The following is a 22,888-nucleotide window of genomic DNA, read 5'->3' on the forward strand; positions in this document are numbered from 1 at the left end:
ATATCAGCTGCTCTCACAGATGTGTTTTTTTAAAGTTTTACTCATGACACATGTCAGGAAAAAGCTGACTCCTCTGACTCTGGCCATTTAAACCATTTCAGGGACCAATGACAAAAGCTGTCAGACCATCAAGAGATGAACAAGCAAAAAAGTATGACAGTGAAAGCACTTACTGTTTTAAACTTTACTTTACCAGGCGCTGCCCTGTTGGCTATGGCTGCCTTTTGCAGCAGCCCTCTCTTTTTTGTCAGATTCTTGTAATTTTTTCATTCCTTTTTTCGTAATCTTTGTATTTGGAGTGGATCATTGCTTTGTATGGCTCATTTGTTAATCATGGACACCAAACTTTTTGTGTCTTCAGTGATATTTTTATTACTTTTTCTCCTGTGTTTGTCTGTAGATCCTACTTGTAACAATAGCTGCATTTTTTTTACATGTGAACTCAGCTGTTAGCAGCCTGTAGCATGTCAATGCTAACTGGTGCAAGGCCTGATGTTTCCCCACAAGGTGAGGAGAAGGAGGTGAGGATGACGTGCTGGTTCTCAGGTGTGAGCTAAGAAGTGTCGACATGGACCTGTCCTTCCATCCATCATTATTGGGAACGTAAGATCTATCTTCAATAAGATGGACAAGCTAGCCATGCTAACCCAGCAACAGAGGGAATACCAGAGGGCAGAGAAGCATAATGCCATTCACAGACATGGTTAACAGAGCTAACACCAGACACCAACGCCACATTGGAAGAGCTTCACCTGCTGTGAGCAGACAGGATCCAGGAGACAGAGACTGAACAGAGTGCTGGGGAGGCTCAGTCCTGGACCCTGTGGAGGTGGAGACTGGCTGACTGGACAATGATGGACAAGATGCAATCATCTATTTTTTTTTTCTTATGGACCTTTTTGCACTTTCTACACACTTTCTTACTTTTGTTTTCTTGATTGCTGATGTTACTTCAATTTCGTTGTAAAGTTCTATTCTATTCTATTCTATTCTATTCTATTCTATTCTATTCTATTCTATTCTATTCTACTGTAAGCCTGGGATCATAATATATAGAAACAAACTGTTTGAGTCTATCGCAGAAGGCAAAAAACATTTAGAAAAAGCAGGCTTGTATTGGAGGCAGGCCTTTATTTCACAATCTTTCTGCAGAGTAAATTGCATCTCTGTTTTCCAGTGTTGTTAGCAAACATTCAGATGAACCATTATGCCTTCATTTGGACTCAGATATGCCCATTTCTATGCAAATGACCCGCATTGCACAAAAGCCCCACTTCTCACAGCTGGGAGCAGAAACAGCAGAAATTGTAATGACTGACAGTTTGTGGCAACCTCTAAAACAGGGTTTCCCAAACTTTGCCATGCAAAGGACCCCAGAGAGCATTAGCTTAAGGTGTGGGACCCTCTTGCAGATTTAATTGAACAACCCCCACATTATTGTAAAACGATCTAAAGAAAAAAAAAAAAAAACAGAAACGAACATGAAACCTTGACACATGTCTATAATTAAGTAAGAGTCACTTATCTTGTTATCAATTTATTTCATTCAATGTATATTTTCAAATAGCCTCTCAACATATCTGTTTAAACCAATGTCAACTTTTAGTTTTGTATTTTTCATTTGTTACTTTTTTTTACAAAATGTCTTTTGCCTCTTAACAATCTGTAATTCACTCTCACTAGTAATACACATCAGAAGTAACAACAATGTCAAAATTTGACGGTGATTATCATCGCTTGTGATCAAAGGGAGCTTGGTTTGGTGCCAACTAGTTAGTAATTGTTGTAATTTCATTATGGTCGGCAGTAAGCAGCCACAGCTTTCTCTCCCATACATTCTTAAACCATGGAAACATGATTTTCAGCCCAGGATCTGTCTTATTTTCAGAGGGCCTGCGAGTCAGAAAATCAAAGGGCCTGTTTGCCACAAGACCTGTTAGTCAAAGAAGCAGGTCTTTAAGTCAGTATGCCTGTTAGTTAGAAAATCAGGTCTGCCAGTCAGAAGGCCCAGTAGTCAGAAAATCAGAAGATCTTTTAGTCAGAAAGCCCATTAGTCAGAAAATCAGAATCCCCGTTAGTCAGAAGGTCCGTTTGTCAGAAGGTTCATTGGTCAGAAAATCAGTAGGGCCACTAGCCAGAAGGCCTCTTAGTCTGGAGGCCCATTAGGCAGAAAATTAGATCTGTTAGACAGAAGGCCCATCAGTCAGAAAATCAGAAGCCCAGTTAGTTAGAAGGTCCGTTTGTTGGAAATCAGAAGGCCCATTTGTCAGAAGGTTCATTAGTTGGAAAATCAGTAGGGCTACTAGCCAGAAGGCCTGTTTGAAAAATAGATGGCCCTACACAGATGGCTGCATATTGTTAGTCAGAAGGTCTGTGAGTTAGAATGACCAAGCATGCTTCATGACTACAAATACACCGTGCATGTTTTGAGAATTGGCCTTCAGCGCAGTTAACTTAATGTACGAGTACAAACATGTGGAGATGACATATGATCACTGTGACCACTCATTTTAACAACCCTTTTAAGCAACAACAGGGTGTCAGAGGTCTGTTTCAGACCAAAACAACTTACCAAAAGCCAAAATGTCTCTGAAGTTGAAGCACGCCCTGTTGTCACGAGGCTTGTTAGTCAAAAGGCTTGTCAGTCAGAAAGCTCATTACTTAGAGGGCCCTTTAGTCAGGAAAAAAAAAGTTTGGATTTAGTTGATATGATTTTTTTTATCGAACTAGTGGGCCTCTTGACTGGTGGGAAATCTAGACTGTGCTTCTCTTGTACAACACAGCAGTAAGCAGATCTGGATCCAGCTTTAAGCTGCACCGTAACATTTTTTAGCATTCAACTTTTGTGCCTCTCTGAGGTGTCCAGCGCCTTCTTCAACGAAACATCCGTATTTCTGACATGGCTCCTGATGACGAGAGTCTTAAAAACTCAGCATCAGAAACTGATGAGTGACATAATGGACACTTCATCCTTTTGTCATGTTGAATGGCCTCAAATCAAAGACAAGCAGCACAACTCCACAAACTATTGTCTTAGAATTTAAAGATTAAAATCCCTAAAGTAAATCTAAGGGGCTTTTTGTTAACAGTTATAGGTTTTTATTTTAATGGCAGAGTCATGTTTCCCCTAAAAACACACTTCTAGACACTGCGTCACACGACTGTTAGCACGGCCATGGCAGGCAGCCAGACACACAATGGATGGTGCACAGAGAGAAAAAAATGTATGCATCTTGCCTTTACCTCTGAGGCCGGGACAAACAACGTCCCGTACGGGACGGGCCTTTTTTGGCTCAATTACGGGACGTCCCGGCTAATATAAAAGATAAAGATAAAGATAAGATAAAAAATACTTTATTAATCCCAGAAGGGAAGTTCATTTGGTTTGTAGCTCATCTTCCAAATATTAAAGAGTTGAAGACTCTGGTGGCTGCAGGGAGGAATGATCTTCTATATTTCTCCGTCCTACAGCGCACAGACGTGAGTCGTAATATGGGATGGTTGGCAACCCTATGCTGTGCATTCAAGAGAGTGCAGGAATAAAAAGGTAAATAAAACAAATAAACCAATAAAACAACAACAAAAAGCAATCGTCCTTCAAAATTGTGCCCCCTGAAAGGGAAGTTCCACGATGGCACAAAGTGGAGGCCTGTCAATGGTGTTCAGGAATGAAAACATCCAGCAGATGGCACTGTTTGGATCCTTGAGGCATTTAATATACTGCAGATCCATATGAACAAATCAACAGTGCATAGCTGCACACTTTCCATCTTTACACATACCCCAAACAAGCAGAAAAGATAAATAACACATTAAATAACACATATCAAACGATACTGGAAACAGGGAATTCAACCATCAGCTCACAACTTGAACAGAAAGTCAGCTTTCCATTATAAAACACAGAGTCTGACCACAATGATGAGCTGGACAGGAGCCATGGGCTGGATGCTGCACGGGGGCAGAACTTAACCACTAAGCTAATAGCCTAAAGGGGTATTAGCTTAGTGGTTAAGCTATGTGTTTGTTTATATATATATATATATATATATATATATATATATATATATATATATATATATGGGCTGTATTTGAGTGTCCTGAAGGTGAGCAGACTGTCTGGTTAGTGTTCCTCACAGCCCGGTGCTCTGAGACGTGTCAGTAATGTGTACTGTTAGTGAATCCTGGTTATGTCCTGCCAGTCATCTACCAATCAGAGCTAATGTAACCTCACTCTTTATTTATTGATAGACTCTCAAGTTTGAACAGACCACTGCAGAATAACTGCTGACTGTGGGTTGGAATGAACATTAGCACAAACAGTTTAGCTCCTGTGTTAGCCTTTAGCTTCGGACTGTATCACTCTCCAGTTCATCTTTCTTCTGTTCTTCTGTCCTTTTTCTTTTTCTGTTCAACCCAGTCAGAGATACAAAGAAATAGCATTTAGAAATGACCATATTATTGCACTGATAATCTCATTTTAAAGTGTGTATTTCAATCAGGCATATATCTAGAAACGAGACTTTCCCAAGATTACCTAAAAAGTCCTCACAGGGACTTTAAACATGTAATTTATGATGTTTATAAATGATAAAATGTCTCAACGAGTTCTTTCAAAAGCCACGTTTGTCTGGAAATCACATGAGCTAGCAAAATATTTAACAAGACTTCTACTTTTAACAACTGAGAACTGCCATCAGCAGCGGTTGTGCAGCCAGAGTCTGCGCAGTAAAGACTGTGAGGGATTCTGGGAGAATCTGAGTGGAGCCAGGTGACAAATATAATATACATTTTTTTTCTTAACTCTTCCTCCCGACATGTTTTACAATCCCCAAAAAATACACAAGAACGGCAGCTGTCAATCATCATTACACTTGACATAAAACCTTGTTTTTAACTATTTCTAATGCAAATGAAACTCTTAAGAAAAAAAGAGGACATGGATGGTATCTTCAAAACACCACAACAATCGGACATTAGAAACATTTCTACTAGGCGTACTAATTTTTAAAAGTTTGACCACAGCCCATCTGGAATGACTGGAGAACTGGATTCTTTGACCTATACTGCAGCCAGCCACTAGGGGGAGCAATTTTTTTGTGGCGACCTCACTTTGAGCTGAGGAAGAAGACATCCATTTTTTTAAATTTTGTTTTACAGTCTATGCTTTAGAACCATTAATTGTGCCAGTCTTTGGGCCAAAATGATTACACGTTATGAAAAACTGTGGCCTACATTTCCCATGATGCATCATTTTTATTGACTTCTTCATTCCACAGATGTTTTAAAATGTACATAAAACCTGCTGATGACAAAGAACTGTTGGTTCCTAAAATAACTTTTTTATAAAAAAAACATATGAGGCATGAGAGGCTTCACATTTTGTCTGCTATTTGTAGTTCTCTGCTGTGACCACTAGAGGGCAGACACAAGCTGCAGCTCTACCTGAGCTGTGCCAACCAGAAGGAGGATGTTGAAGTTCCAGCATGTTTATCTCACATCCCTGGGCTTTGCTCATCAGATCAGTTTAAATAAGTCACCCTCCCAGCTTCCTCAGCTCTCTCATGAATAAAGCTGTGGCCCTTAGTGCTGCCTCCACCGTCTCTCAGCAACGCTAGACTGCTCTCTGAAGCTTAATACACACTCACTCACACCCACAGATGCACACACACACACACAGAGCCACACGGCTCGGGTAATAGTTGCGGGTCACAACAGAAACATCATTAGAAATCCGGCTGTCAGACACTTCCTTGGATTCTAAATTGGACGATAGAGTGAGAGTGATACTGCGCAGCTGAATAATGACTCCATCGCATATTGTCTGATCTGTTAAAGAAGCCTGCGTGTCTTCTCACCTTTAAGTGTCGACTGGAAGTGAAAGCAGCCTGACTAAAACTTCCCCAGGAATCAAGTCGAGTCTGGGCTGACTGGAGGAGGAAGAGGGGCGGTGTGTGTGTGTGTGTGTGTGTGTGTGTGTGTGTGTGTGTGTGTGTGTGTGTGTGTGTGTGTGTGTGTGTGTGTGTGTGTGTGTGTGTGTGAGGTGGGGGGGTTGCTTTCTCACGGAAGTGAGAGTTTAAGAGTGCGGCAGTGGAGAGTATTTACTTTGCTGATGAATTTGTGGTTAATTGTGAGTGTTGCTGTGTATGAGTATGTGGGGGGAATGTTAATGTGCACCCTTGGGTAGGGCTGATAGAGAGGGAGACATCCCTCATTAAAGTAATTAGACCTGCAGGAGAGGATCCCCCGGCCCAGGAATAGATATACACTCCACATTCACACACACTCACACACACACACACACACACACTCACACTCACACTCAACACACACACACCGTAGACAGGAATGCATTCCCACACAAAACCACACACATCAACGAACCTAATCCCGTTCTAATTTTAAAAATGGAGCTTTGCATCAGACCCTTGAACATGAAACCCTGAAGATGCCTGAAAATAACACACCCAGATCTTCAGGAAGAGAAATCAGACATTTGATATGCTGTGTGCAGACTTCTGTTTCTAATGATTCAAATGTGTGGCTACATGACCCTACATCTGACCAGCACAAACTTTAAAATCAAGGATAGATAAATAAAAACTAAAGGTATTGGTATAAGAGAAATTGATGTCTGACCTATTTTTGTCTCATTAAAAGTCAAAAGTTCACTCCTACTACCCACTTTGGTGGGTTGATTTATTTAATTGTAGTTTTCTGAAATGGCACCTTTGATACTAAACCTTTTGCAATGTGAGACTACGACACTACAACTCCCATGAACACTGCCTGCACGCAGTGTTTGCTCATTGGTCCATTCGTGAAGCCTTTTGCTGACGACACTGCTGACTGATGCTACGTTCCATTTGTACTCAGAAGTCGGAATGTCTGAGTTACGGTGGGAACGCCTAACTGGAATGCCCCCCTAAGTTCAGAATTTTCAACTTGTAAGTTGGAGCACCCACACCACCCGAGTTTCCATGGGAAATTCCAAGTTGAGGGGTAAACAGTGATTAACCGCTTGTTATATTCTTTTTATTTCAGAATTTTTGACCAGTGTTTGTCGTTATAAAACAGATGTTTGTTTAAAGAAATACTGCTGTTATGGCAAGTTTTTCCCGACTTGGCAACTGGAACGCTTAAACTCGGAAATGACATCATTCCGACTCCTGACTTCCCAGTTCTGATCACAAATGGAACGCACCATGAGGGTTGTCCATCTACAGTTTGGACAGCCTGTCAGTGCCTGGTGTTAAGTGCCTGATAACATGACTTAAAGAAATTAACGTTCACTCACATCTCCTTTGCTCTCCGTTGCAGCCATCATTTTTTCTTTTGGAGTCACAAACTGGAGTCAAACTCCTTTAACTTTTTAAAAGTGAGGACTTTTATCGGATGGAGGTCATTTAAGCTCACACTGCAATGGTCTAAAGGACAACACTCACAGTAGAGCATAGGGGAAATGAGAGGAGCTCATGAAGAGAAAAGAAAGTGAAACTTTACTATGGACACGGATATGAAATGCTATAAAAACACATTTAATCCTCTTAGTATACAAATACTGACTTATCAAAAATATAAAAATATAAAATATATGGAAATACTGTAATCAATCACTCTAACTTACAACACAGAGAAATTTATAGTTTGGTGAATACAGCTCTTTACTTTATGACGGAAAATGAACTAATGTAAATAAATAATCAAGCAGTGTCTCTTGCATTTTTTTAAAGTTTTTTTTTAATTTTAGGTTTATGTTCTATACCTCTTAACCACTTTTGTTGTATGCAATAATAAACTACTCTATTTATAACTTTGTCTTAATAGACAACCTTACAGACAACCTTCTCAAAGCTGAATACCTGACAATGAGCTGTGGAGCTAAACATGTATGTCGTCTTGATTTGAGTTTGCATGGAGGTCATTAACATTTAAAAAGTTTTTCAATCTAGTTCAAAGTTAGCATGCCATGATCTGCTTTAATCATATTAAACATAATTTTCTAACATTAAACATGAACATTGTGGCTTGGGAAAATGCTGAGTGGCTGTAACTCTGGGAAACCACTAGCCACACTGTCTGGTGAGCAAAAAAGTTAATGTCATACCCTGTCCCTTTTTAAATTTCACACCCAGTTCTTCAGCTCTTCAAAGTATGCAGCTCCTGACTTGAAAGATTCTTGAATGAGAAACGTTTGTATGTTGAAATGTTGAGAACCAGTCATTCTGCAGCTGGGATGAACCTTTCATACATACTGAAGTGATGGCAGGATGTTCTGTTTTTCTTAGAACTGTCTGCCTAAACTCTGCCTCAGCGTGTACAAACAAGCATAACTGCAGGATACAGCAACAGTGCAGGTCTATGAGCTTCAAACTTCCACAGATCACACACAACAAGTGGCTCCATTCGTCTTTCATGAATTGCTTTCCACCTTTGAACTCTGTTGACAAAGTCCTTTTTTTAGAGAGATGAGTTTAGTAACATGAAATAAGCCACAGGCAACGTAGATCTGCACAGACAATCTGCTTGTTGGCATGGGCAGGTTAAATGTGACAGTGAAGTGTGAGTGAAGTGGTGGGAGGTGTAACAGACTGAGGAAAGGCTGAGAAAACTGTCAATTCACTTTCTCTGCATGTTTTGGGTTATGTTGTTTAGTTTGGAGTTAGAGAAGCCTGATGTTGTTTTCTCATGCTTCCCGGTGTCATCCTAACAATGGGATAAACTACTGGTACTGGACTGGTATCCGGTACCAAAGCTACTGAAAGCCTGATAAACTGTCAGGCAGCCCTACTGATTTGGTCTAAATTCATTATTTCGTAGTCAATATGCGAAAACTTGTGAAACTGGCCAAAAATTCCCAACTGTCCTACTGATAGAAGAACATTTCTCAGTATGCAACAGACCAGTCTACCTGGCATACTGTTTACCACAATGCACGGCATTAACTCTCTACTGGAATAAGTCGGCATTATTACTACAGTACAACAACTAGTGATGTGATGTTCATGAACAAATTGTCCAAAACAAACAAGTCATCTGGGTGAACAAACCAAATTAGAATAACCAGTTTACATGTATGAGCAGACAGGTTTATTCCGATTGACACCGCAACATGCCAACAACATCACGCATGATGCAATGTGTGTCATTTACACTTCTTCCTGTATCCATAGCAACAACAGCAACAACAGCAGCAGCAGCAGCAGCAGCAGCAACAGCAGCACAGCAGCCTTTCTGTACTCAAAAGACCAAACATGAGCAGTACACAAATTAGTGCCCCTTAGAATAGAATAGAATAGAATAGAATAGAATAGAATAGAATAGAATAGAATAGAATATTCTTTATTTATCCCTGAGGGGAAATTCAAGAGGAGTCACAGCAGCAATCAAGAAAACAAAAGTAAGAAAGTGTATAGAAAGTGCAAAAAGCTCCATGAGAGAACAGATGCTGACAGCTTTCCATCATCGTCCAGTTCAGCCAGTCTCCACCTCCACAAGGTCCAGGACTGAGCTTCTTCAGCAGTCTGTTAAGTCTCTGTCTCCTGGATCCTGTCTGCTCACAGCAGGTGAAGCTCTTCCAATGTGGCGTTGGTGTCTGGTGTCTTCTGGTATTCTCTCTGCTGCTGGGTTAGCCCGGCTAGCTCGTCCATCTTATTGGAGATAGATCTTACATCCCCAATAACGATGGATGGAAGGACAGGTCCATGTCGTCACTTCTTAGCTCACACCTCAGAACCAGCACATTGTCCTCACCTCCTTCTCCTCACCTTGTGGGGAAACATCAGGCCTAGCACAAGTTAGCATTGACATGTTACAGGCTGCTAAGAGCTGATTTCAAATGTAAACAATGTGGCCATGGTTACATGTAGGATCTCCAGACAAACACAGGAGCAAAAATAGTAAAAATATCGCTGAGGCCACAAAAAGTTTGGTGTCCATGACCAACAAATGAGCCACACAAAGTAATAACCCACTCCAAATACAAAGTGATGAAAAGAGACCAAAAAATGACAAGAAATGGACAAAGAAGAGAGCTGCTGTAACAGGCAGCTACAACCAACAGGGTGGTGCCTTGCAAGGATAGTGTGTACATGACCAAATATTTGGGTTAGAAAAGGAGTAATGTCCAGATGTATCTATGGTTTGTTTCATACATTTAGAATAAAGAAAAAAAACCTTCACCCGTAGCTCCACTTTCTGAAACGGAAAACCAGAGCAGAATACTAAAAAACAAAACTAACAGAATGGTCATAATACATACTACATGCAAAAGCAGTAGGCAGCATGCAGTGGCCACATCATACTACATTCACATATAGTATGTAGTAGGTGTTTTGGAAAAGAGTCTCTGCCACCTCTCTGGGGAGAGCAGCAAACACACCTGTGCTGGCTGGGGAATCCACACAGGTGGAGTCCATAACGGCTCAGCAGCCCCCAACAAACAGGAGGAGAGCTCAGTGCTCTGTTTGTGTACCCAGCCTGTGGACCCTGCTGTCTTGTTCCCTGCGTAAAGTGAATCTAATTTAAGTTTGAGTTTTTTAAGTAGTTGAGCTTTAAATTCAACCAGGTAAATATGAGCAGGATATATGTGGAAACACCTGAAAGAGTTCATTTATATTGTCTTTTCTCTTGTGTGAACTTTAGAACCACTACTGCAGCAGCAAAATGATAACCAATCAGCCAAAATAAAGCCTATAAAAATAGATCCTGCCATCTCCTTGCCACTCATTTCTCACCTCATCTTCAGTCTGTGAGCTCCAGCCCTCAAGTAAATTGACACAAACCCTACACTGCAAATTATCTGGCACCAGCCAAGATCTTAATTCTTAGATTTAGACATGTCAGATATTTAACCTTGTTTTATTTTATTAATCAATTTATTTATCTATTGTTTCTACCTTTGGGTTTAAACCTAATCAAGCCTGAGCATGTCTTGTTTATTGTAATTTGTCAGGGGATCTTCAAAATCTGGAAAAAAATAAAAAATAAAAAAACGTTTAATAAACTAGATTGGATTCCTAACCAAAAATGTCATCAAACTAAAATTTGTTCTAAGGGTATGACCAATTAAATTTGTCAGAGCTGTAAAACATGTAGGAGATACACGAACCAAACCACATCTCCTGAGACAGTCAGACATACAAGACCCTATTTATTTGCAATAGCAAAAATAAACAAACAAAAACCCAGAGAGAACTATCTTTGAAGCATTCTAACGCTGAAAGTAGCTCTTAGTGATGTCATTCTGAAAAAAATTTAAGAATTCTAAGAATTTTCTCAGAATTTTCCTTTGGCAAGCTAAAAGTTGTTCACAAAGCGTTTTAGGCCTTGAGCCTCAAACACACCATATGAGTCTGTGGTCCAGCACCACTTGGTTGTGTGTGGATTGCATTTGTCAACTCCCACCTGCTGTGTGTTCAGTCCAGTAAGTCGTATGACTGACCGACAGCTGGATTCACAGACCGAGGAGTTCCCATGTTCCCCCTTCTATTGATAAGTCATGTTGGGCTGTAAAACTTTAAACCTGTTGAACCTTGCTCCACTTATTATGTCTGTTTGTTGTAGGAGATAGATATGATCTGGTTTCGACAGTTTGTTTTATTTTGAAAGTTACTGTGTACTTATAGGTAGTTCCCATGCATGACTTCCTGTCCTGTTCAATCTTCCCTCCTCTGAATTTATGTGTCAAAGCCAAGTTGCAACCTCAGGTCTAAGAATATGAGACACTGCTGAAGTGCTAAAACCTGCTGTTTCTTGAGCGTCTGCTTAAGGCTGGCTCTGGAAGTACCAAAAGTCAGATGCACACCAAGCCAAAAAAAGCTGTTTTTAACCTATTTACAGCCTGGTTCAAAAAATGTTTCCAGTCTGAGTCGCTAATTTTACAATCAGCACACACTGTACGGGGCGTGGATTTTTTAAAAACTCTGCGGCTCAGAGAATATTTAGATTGCGAGCTTGCTGGATAAGAGGCTTTAAAACTGTACTTGAAGCCCTTGCCTCTACCAATATGGCCGCTGTAGCCGGTGTGCTTCATTTTCTGTTTCAGAAACAGACAGGTGACGTTGGGGAGATTATGTCCATGTTTTATACAGTCTATGGCCACAGCCCAGGGGTCTGGAAAAAATAGGATGGCTGTGTATTACCTGCGACTTGCTGGACCAGCCAAGCAGCTGGACCACAACAGCTTGAACGGAAACCTAGATGGTGATGGAGCTGAACTGGGCCAGAGACACATTATAATTTTATAATTGATGTCCCCTTATAAAGTTTCGTAACTGTAAAATATGAGTAAAAGATCAACTCTTGTGGACATTATTCACTAAAGCACCCTTCCTGTGACCTTCTGCTGGTTAAAAGAAGTCAGCTGGCACTAGTGGTTGGACTTGTTCCTGGAAGTATCCATATTTGACAGCCTAAAATACAAATAGTCAACACTGTTTTATTTTATTATCTATTCTAATCAATAATGAATGACTTGGCTGCTCTGGGTGCATTTATTTAGTTTTATCTTTAAAGGTTCAGTGACACAGTTTTAACTCTGAGTTTCTGTCTCTATGACTGACCACACAGTAACTCAGCCCGACTAACACCCGTCAGGTCGTATCTGGACAGCTCACACCCTGCAGAGAGGTCGACAGTTTTGGGTGGGGGCCCGTTCAGTGGGACTTTGATCACAGCTGTATTATAGAGATTAGAGGGAGGTAAACATGAGTCTGTACTGGAAACAGAGGGAATCATGGGAGAAGGAGAACAACAGAGCTAATTAGTCAAGAGGAGCTGACAGGGCCTGGCCAAGTGGCTGTGAGCCAGCCGGTGAGGAGGGGCCACGCTGAGGGCGCCGCCATCAGGCTTTCACTGGCTTATTGGTTTGCAGGTGTGAGGTTCTTCATTAAGTATCAGAGTCTGCAGCTGATCATCGACTGCTGGGCGATCACATGGTCCCATGAAGTGATGATTTGACTGTTCGTAGTTTCATTTCATGATAAGCTGTTTTTCATTCATGCATTAAACAAAAGCCTCAAAAATCAGGTTTCTTAAATAAGAATAATGTCTAAATATGAAAAACACAATGAGAACAAAGAGAAAGAGGTGTAAATTTTTGGGTATTTTCACAAGCTGTACTGAGACCAGATTGCATGAGAAATACACACCCAGCCAAACACAAAACATCAGAAGTTAGAACAGATTCAGTGTCATAATGAAAGGTACAGAAACATACTCAGATGCAGCTCTTTAAAAATCCACCTGGGAAGAAGTGAGTGCTTAAAGTTCTAATCAGTTTTTTTTTTTTAAAGACATACAGCAGCCTGTAAAAACAGAGAGAGACTGGCAGACAGGCTGGCAGGAGGCAGACAGTCAGAGTGGGAGATAAGCAAGAAAAGCTGGTGTAATTAATCTGAATGTAAAAGGCGCTGCAGACCAGCCCGTCAGATAAAACCCCTTTGTTATCGTAGCTGCTGCTCCTGCTGAGGACTGAAGCTTCTACTGATACTACACACTGTCTCACATCCTGTCACAGAGTATGACAGCCACCAAACATCATACAACAGTGATGGGTGTAAGCAAACATCTGGCAGAAGTGAGATGATGATAATCATGATGTGTGTTGTGGGAGTGAGTTCCAAAGGCAGATACAGCTCTGTCCCCCCAGGTCTGGTGCTTGGTCCTGGGATGGTCTAGAGCAGTGGTCCCCAAACTACGGCCCGGGGGCTGGATATGGCCCGCCTCCTTGTTATGCCCGGCCCCCTGAACAATACCAGAGGTGCATTATGATTTTTTTTTCAGTCTGGCCGCATGATCGAGACTTACACATGCATTGAAAGTAACTTTCTATTCCACCCTTCTGCAGTTTGTGCCCTATCTGAAACCCCTCCCTTAAAAAAATCCTGTTTTACAATAATACTGGTAGTAAAATGTATTATGCTGGTCGGTGTTGTATCACTTAGTTTGGTTTCTTAGCCTGGTTGCTTTCTGGTTTTCACAGTGAAGTTAATGAGAGTGAGCTGCAAACAGTGGTGTCTACAAGAAAGTAAATATTTCATGGTCTTTTTTTCTTTAAAAAACCTCAAAAAGGGTTATTTAGTCATCATTTATTTCATCAATAGTGTTATATATTGCATTAATAGTGTTATTCTTTATTTTCTGATTTTTTTTTCCTATCAAGATCCCAGAAAGGGTTATTAATATTTGGTTATGTGTGGCTTTATGGGAAACTGTTTGGACACCTCTGCGATCATCACACTTTTTTAAAAACTGACCCTGGCCCCCCTTCAGAGAAGGGAAAAGTTGTTTGGCCCTGATGGGAAAAAGTTTGAGGACCCCTGGTCTAGAGGTTTGCATCTGAGGAGGAGGAGGTACAGGAAGAGTGTAGGGGTGGAGCAAATCCTTGAGGTCTGGTTGTGGAGTAATTTATGGGTGAGTAGGAGAATTTTTGAGTTTGATGGGATAGGGAGCCAGGGGAGGTTTTGAAGATCAGAGGTGATATGGTAGCAGGTAAGGGTGAAGAGCTGAGGGTGGAAAGGTTTTGAATCCACTGAAGTTTACTAAGAAGGTTTGAGGTTTTGCTGTAAACAGTGATGCCGGTAACGCACTACTAAGTAACACGTTACTCTGATTTCACCACTTTTTTCAGTAACGAGTAATCTAACGCGTTACTATTACCAAACCAGTAATCAGATTAAAGTTACTTATTCAACTCACTGTGCATTACTTTTCTTTTCATTTTTCATGTAAAAATCTAAATGCTTTTTTCTTGTCTCGGGGATTGACGGGAGTCGCGTGTTCATCAGGTTTTCAGGATGAGGACAACTCACAAGTAACAGCAGCCAGTGACACAAAGGTAAACAGAGGAGGGAGAGAAGAGATGTTCATTTTCTAGATGGAAACACAGTCACTGTTTTGAGTTTGTGTCAGCTAAAGATGATAATATTATGGTTCGTTGTTCACTCTGTGCTGCCAGTTTGCTTAAGATTTTTGACTCAAACATCTCTAGTTCTCATCTCTAGTTCTAAGGCTCTAGTTCTCATCGTGTCTCTTCATCCTGGCAGACTACCTGCGTTTGTTTATATCTGGCACGCCATGTGCGCGGACTGATACACTAAGCGGCGAGAGCCTCGTAGCCAGCTGTGGCTCTGCAGCGGAGGTAGCGCCGTTTTACGACACGATGAGAACTAGAGCCTTATTTAGCGGTGTTTTTGTGTGAAGGTAACGCGCTGAAAATTCTGTAAATAAAGCGTGAATGCAGAGCGATATCAGAATTTTTCGGTGAGAGTCCATTTATTTGTGTTTTTGGTCAAGTAAAATATGTCCCCGTCTGAGTGCAGAGGAAACCAGCAGAGGAGCAGGGAGGGGGTGTGTGGTGTGAGCGCTCTGGGCTTCTGCTGCACAAAAACACTGCTGTAGGGGTAATTTCTGCCCTAAACCTTGTGATAGGACCCAACTTGTTCCATCCCGGAATATCACTTTAACATTGTTTATTCCATCAGTGTTTGAATCAAATATAAGTTGAAGTTCATAATGTGAATATTATAAACAGTAGGTTATTTGAGTCAATTTTACCCCCCTTAAAATAAGAGTCCCCCTTCCACCAGCTTAGCAGCAAAGCTGCTAAAAACATAAAGGGACACATGTTAAAGAATGCAAAACCAACATGAAGCACATTCCTGGGACAGTGTTTGCTCACACCACCTGTAGGATCACCCAGAGGAGCTTCTGGAGGCCTGCCATGGGAGAGTGGTGGCTGAGGCAGAGACTATCTTTAAGACCGGGGAGGAGGATGACCAGGTAGCCAGAGCAGCCAGGGCCGAGGAGGATTGCAAGTGGAATAAATGCTTGGTTTGTTTAAAAGCTATGGGAATGTAAGCTTCAATGAAGTGATCTTTACTCCAGGTATGGTCTTCAGGCGTTGGATATCATCCTTTAGCAGTGAGTTCTGCAGTTTGCAATCCACACACACAGACATGGCTTACTCCGACTCCCAAATGCTGATAGATGTGGTAGAGAAACCAGTGATCAAGGACTTGATTGCTAAATATTTCACCCCAGAGAGGAGGTCAAAAAATGAGTGTCTCCAAAATGAAAATTTTTAAGCTGCGTGTAAATCTGATTGAGAAAGTTAGGCCCCGTTTACACGGAGACTCCCGCAAAGTTTCTTCCTTTGCGTTTCCAAAAGCCACCGCGTTTACATGAGGACGGTGTGAAAACGATCCGCGTTCATATGACTCCAGGAGGACAAGTCACTTCTTCTGTTCTTTCTTTTTCTGCCGTTTTGTTGTGTGAGACGGTCGGCAATCCAACCATAACGTGCATTACCGCCACCTACTGGACCGGAATGGCTCAACTGGAAATGTGGCTAAGCGCGCAGCCTTCACCTGAAACTGCGAGTGCGCATGCGGTGACGTCAGCGTTTCACTCTGAAACGCTCTGCTCTGCGTTTACACGAGGCTGGATGGAGGAGCGGATTCAGATCTTTCCACTCTGGGGAGCGTTTTCAAAAGTTTGCGTTTTCACTGAAAACGCAATGGGGTCTCATCTAAACAGAAGGCCAAAATGCAACGAAATGTTTGCAGAATCGACCGTTTTCGGCGTCATGTAATCGGGGCCTTAGTTTCTATCCTGTAAGACAGAGCAGTGTACAGGAAACAGGAAGTGTTCTGCAAATTGAGTCTCACAAGTCAAGATTTTATTCAAGTTAAGCACAACTCCAGTTAAAATGTATACAACAAGTAGCTGGCTGTACTTCATCAATGAAATATCTCTTTGATTTTGTGAAAACATGTAATGGAAATGCAGCTTATGTTTCCAGCACCGCTGCTGCTGCTGTTGTTGTTGGACATGTTTAACTAATTAGAGCTCCACCATCATCACTACAACGACTTCTGAAACGAGGAACAGCATTAAGAATACAACAGGCTTTAAGCCCAGCACAGAGCTTAGTCCTCCCACTCGTGGCTGCTTTTCACCAGTGTCAGCAGCTCTGCCTGATCCTCACCTGCTGTGGCGGATAAAGGAGTGGGTTCACTGCATATGAAAAGATTCATACATATTGAAACCACAGCAGGTCTGATCCCGCCCTCATTCATAATCCATATTTCTTAAGAGCAGCAAGAACAACATACCTTTCAGCTCAGCTTTGGCATTCATTACGATACATTCTCCAACTGTTGGTCTGGAGCTGACTGAAAGCAGAATATCCTTCTAAGAAATAAAGCAGTGTGGCCTGTGTATAATGTGCTTTTACATGGCAGCTCGGAGGCTTTTGGTACCATGGAGGTTTTTTCAATGGACAGAAGGATAAGGTCAGACGACGGGGACGTAGACTGGGGTGTGAATAGAGGCTCAGTGGTTCAGTTGTCGGGCTCTGCTGCCACATGAATAGCCCGGCTCTTGCTTCCCTCATGCTTGGCATTAGAAGGGTTATAAATGATTTTTTTATTACTTTTTAAACCATACACTGAACATCTTTTCATATCCTCTACCAATAAACAAGAGGCACAGAGAGGAGCAGGAGTTTAAAGGAACCATGATTTACATCAGGCAGTGGACCAGGTAGTTCAGATGTCTCTATGTGACTCATCAGTTTAATAAACCATATTAACATACGGTCGTTCTCAGTCACCAATCAGGTTTCCATCTTTGAGGCAGAAAAATAAAGGACACACTTAGCAGTAGGGTGGGTGGAGGTGTAATGGCTCAACCAACAATGGCCTAGTGGGGCACCAGTTGTGGTAATGTATTAGTTTAAGTTTTGCCCTGCAAGTTTTAGTGACTGTTTATGTCAATAAGTAAGAATTTTAAAATATATATTTTTAGAATTTATTCTGTCATGTCTGTTCTTTTGTTGTTTTCTCTAAAAACATAAACGATATACTTATCAGTATTATACTGATGTTTTTTTCATGTTGTATCAATGTGTTAATGAGAAATAACCCATATAAGAAAAAGTAAAACACTATGGTAGCCTAAACATAATTTGTCCTGATTTTGCAGTACTATACTTCTGATTTCCTATGGCTTTCTCTTAATGATGAGCACTTATTCCACGCTTTTAATCAATAAACCTTCTGTTTAGTAGGTGGAAGTGAGCTCATGTTGAATTCGGGCAGAATGGTGCTTTGTTCAAGGCAAACTAGAAATACCAGATCAATTGCATCCCTAGTTGTTTTAAATTAAATACAAGGTTTAAGTGTGAAACACAAGACATTTTTGTATTTTACAGGACAGGTAAGAACCCTAGTCACCACATACTTTAAGTTCCTGCATTACGACAGGAAGAATAGTTTGTGCTTTCTGTCATGACACATTCGTCAACATTAAGGGTAATTATAGAGAAAAGTAAATGCTTGAACGTAACTGCTTTATAAATAATAACATGCAATTATTTATCTGTCCACCAATAAATTAAATGTTAAAGATATGAACAGAAGGTTATCTTTGAAGTATATATTTTTCCTTATGCCTGCCCAAATGTTTACTCTGTATTGTCTACATATCTTCATTGTCCCTCAAAACTAAAACATAAACACACAAATTAAAATGTTATGTCTTATCAAGCTGTTCTACACAGAGCTCAATGTTTCCGTACATCTTCGGCAGGTGACGTATTTATATACATCAGGTGCCGCAATGCATTATGGGGTGTCCTTTCTCCTTTCCTTTTGTAAAGGATGGTTCAGTATTTCCTAAGCTAAAGGAGCTAATAAAGGAAGCAACGGCCTTCCTTTCCTTAACGTTTGGAGATTTCGAACAGCCTTTATCATGGCCGATGCTGAAATACTTTCGGGTCATTCTTTCAGTAAGGAAGGTTCCTTACCAAAAAGGAGTTTTCGAACGCACCCTTTATACACAGGGGAGTGATCAACACAGGTGTGAAACAAGACACAGGTGAAACACATGAGGAGCAATCAACAAGGAGGGAAACACAAGAATAGAATAGAATAGAATAGAATAGAATAGAATAGAATAGAATAGAATAGAAAATACTTTATTTATCCCCGAGAAAGAACAAAGATTAACACCAGACAAAAATCACTGATATAAACCAAGAAGCTCAAATACACAAATACAGAATAATACAAAACCCAGCTGAAAACCCAAACCATGACACTTTCCAGCATTTGTGAAGACTGTGCTTTTGGCGTTGACTGGTCTGAATCAGTAATGTTTCTCCAGAATGAAGACACAATTTCCCATGAGCACCATCATCCACTGTTGTAAGGATGGGACCTTTGTGACTCAACTTGACTTGACTTGCCCACAGCAGAAAAACTTGAGACTTGCTTGAGACTTGGACCAAATGACTTGCTACTCGCTTCGGACTCTAATCAGAGGGACTCGTGCAATTGTCTACTATTCTCTCTGCTAACCTAGGGGACATTTAGTCAGCGCTGTGACAGGATTCATGTTCTCCAGTGAAAATCCGACCACATCACAGATTCTGAGAAAAGGATGTAGAAACAACTGATTTCTGCACTGATAAGCTCATGATGTGGCAGATTTTGAGATGAGGTAAGTCAGAATTGAGAATATTTGGAGGGAGGGAGATTCAGAGAATTGGGATTGTGGTGTATAACTTAACAAGGTGTGGGACCTGGTCTTGGTGATGGGGCTCATAGTAGGGAGGTTAAGCCCCCAAAATAAGCTTTTGACTTCAAGTCATGGTCATAGCTCTTTGGGATGAAAGTACCTAAAGATCATAGAAATTAATTTACCCAATGACACAAATGAGTGTATCTCTGCTGCTGGTGTAGCTACAATGACAAATTTGGTGTCAACATGTTCCTTTTGGGGGGCAAAGAATCCAGTATAAAAGGTCTCAAGGTTCAAAAACCAACATTAGTCCCCTTACATTAAGAACTGAGAGGTAAATATTTGAGGTATAAATTTCATAAATTTGTGTTATCAGAGTGACTTTACTTATCTTGTCTGTGTAAAACTCAAACATTTTGTATTTAAGCAGTGGAGCTACTTCTGTACTTTACATTTGTTCAAAGTAGCATGAGATTTCATCCAGTTAAGAGTAGCAGATCAGTTTATATCCAAACCATGTGATCTTACTTGTGTGTTAGGATACATTTATTTCTACAGTCCTGAGGTACTTTCATACCAAAGGGGAGCTTTGCATCTGGACATAAAGTGAAAAGTCACTCAAGCTTCCTAAAAAAAGTTTCATCTGGATCAGAATGATTTGGATAGGATTAAATCTCAAATTTGGGTATTTCAAAAGCAGAGATGGAACACGGATTCTAAACAAAAAATAAATAAAATAAAGAATTCTTTTATGGTAATCATATCCTGTCCAGAATCCAGATCAAATGTGGATTTTGGGTATTTCAAAACTGTCAGGTGGAGATCAGGATGGGTTTGGTACTAAAAATCAGGATCATCCTGATCCCACTGGAAGAGTGGATTCAAGGTGGGTTGTACAGACATGCAGGACACGTGACACATGTTTAATCCTGCTTTTTTTTTTTTTTTTTCTCTGAGGACAAAGTTCACTGCGTGTGGTTTTAGTCTGCCACATAGCACACACAGACACGGCTGTGACTTCACAGTAGTGACGGAGAGTTTGGTTCTTTCAGAGAGCTGGTTTTATTGGCACAGCTCCGAAAGAGGAGCTGGCTCTTTAGACTCCCAAACAGCTCTTAATGTAGTATTCTTAATTGTAGCCTTAAATTTTGACCGTACCTGCCAAAATGAGTCATCTGTGTATTAATAAACTCTTCTACATTCAGTGTTTTGATGAGTGACCTCATTATTGCCCCATTTTGTTCATTTTTTCCATTATAAAATCAGGCATTCTAACTTTTCTTTAATATTTTGACCAAACCTTTTTCAACAATAGCTAAATAAATAAATAAATAAATAAATAAATAAATAAATAAATAACACTACACAGAAAGAACGGAACCAGAGGAGCAGAAACAGTACTACCATTATGGTGCATTCTGCACTTTTTGAACCACACAGTTGTTTCCCTGCAGAAAAGCTTCTGGATAAAAATTCATGAAAACTTTTCTTTGATGTGGTTGTAAAGTGCGCCTCCTGGATTACAGCATTATATTTTAAACTCAGAACTTGAAGAGAAAAATCAGAGATGATTCACTTAAACCAAGCAGAGCATCAGTCTTTATACATCAGCTCAATGTTTCCGTCTCTTCTCAGCTCACTGTTACCTGTTCGTCCTGTCAGCGCGAGGAGAGACGAACTCTTCCAGCTGCTCCTCATGCAGTTGTATGTAGAGTATGAGTGAGCATACTGTATACGCAGGGATGTATACTGAGAGTGTGTGTGTGTGTATTTCTTTACGTGAGTGACAGAGAGCTGATTACCAGACTGGTGAGCAGAAAAAAAACCACACACACCCTGAAAAACACACTGCATGCAAATGCGTTTGTCACTCTGACAGTATGTCTCAATTAAGGCCTGAAAAGCCGAGCAGAGCCGGTCTGAGCTGCCAGCCTCACTGACCCCCCCCAAACACACACACATACACACACACACACAAATTACATCCACACACTTCCTTAAAGCGAGGCAAAGAACTGAAAAGAACAAAGAAGAAAAAGGGAAACTGGAGGGAAGGCGAAAGAGGAAGCCTTCAGTGGCGTGACAGCAGGGGAAATTCTTGAGAGGAGTCTTTTTTGGTAAATTGACAAGCGGAGAACCGCGGCGTAATGAAAAGAGCGGCTGGAGCACTGATGTCAGTGCTAAGCGTAATGACAACAATAATGGCAAACAATAAACACTCAGATCCGACATCCCACCGCAGCCTTCCCACATGGATGATGGCTGCTGTGGAGCAACTCTCCACTGGGGCCAGGTATTTTGTGCAAAACACACACACATACACACACAAGCACACACATGCTTGCAAACATAAATGCAGAAAATCCCATCACACACACTCTTGCAGGACACACATAATGTATAGGCAAACTGTAGACACACAAGTTAGCACCAAACACAGCAAGTGCATTAGTCTGAAGATAATTGGCCTCACACATTCTGTGCAGTCACAGCCGAACACACACACCCACACATACACACACACACTACACAACTCTGCACAAAGATGTACCATAAAAATAATTTCCTGCTTACACACACACAATCCTACTATATGCACATATACACACACAATTACACAGACTGAACATGCAACAGAGAGCGCACTTAAAAATGTCACTGGATGCAGCAACACACACCTAGAATACACATAAAACAGAGATAAACTGATGCAGTCTAACTGCTGCACACACACACACACACACACACACACACACACACACACACACACACACACACACACACACACACACACACACACACACACACACACACAGGCACTCTCTCCAGCGCCACACCAGCAGCGAGCTGATGGCAAGAAGAGGCTGATGATGGCTGATGTGGTGGAGGCTGGCTGGGTAGCCGTTTAATTAATCTCCAGACAGACAGTGGCATCAGAGGGAGGATGGGAGGAGGAGAGGAGGAGAGGAGAAGGAGAGAGGAAATAAAGATGGAGACAGAAGCAGCGACAGGCACACAAAAGCAGTGTCTGTCTTTCTGTCAGGCCGCAGGACACATCATGAGACTCACTGCAGGAGTCTCCAAAACCAGCCTCACACTGAGTCTCAGGCCTGTCTCGGGCTCACTGCAACTGTCCAAGTGTCGCTTTATGGAACGTGGAGGAACGGGTTGAAGTGTGAGGAGCGGCTGGATGTGCTGTGTGGGGTGTTTGGGGGTCCATGGATCCAAAATTCAGCATCAGTGAATTCCCATCTGGAACAACTGTAGAGCACAACACGATGATCGTGATCAGCAGCAAAATACAATAAAAACAGCATCACTCCATTACCCCTAAAGTACGTCTATAACTTAACATGAATAA

This window comes from Halichoeres trimaculatus, unplaced genomic scaffold, assembly GCF_033239565.1.
Source record: "Halichoeres trimaculatus isolate MK-OKI-2021-1 unplaced genomic scaffold, fHalTri1.1 fHalTri1_scaffold_5, whole genome shotgun sequence".
In the NCBI taxonomy this organism is placed as follows: domain Eukaryota; kingdom Metazoa; phylum Chordata; class Actinopteri; order Labriformes; family Labridae; genus Halichoeres; species Halichoeres trimaculatus.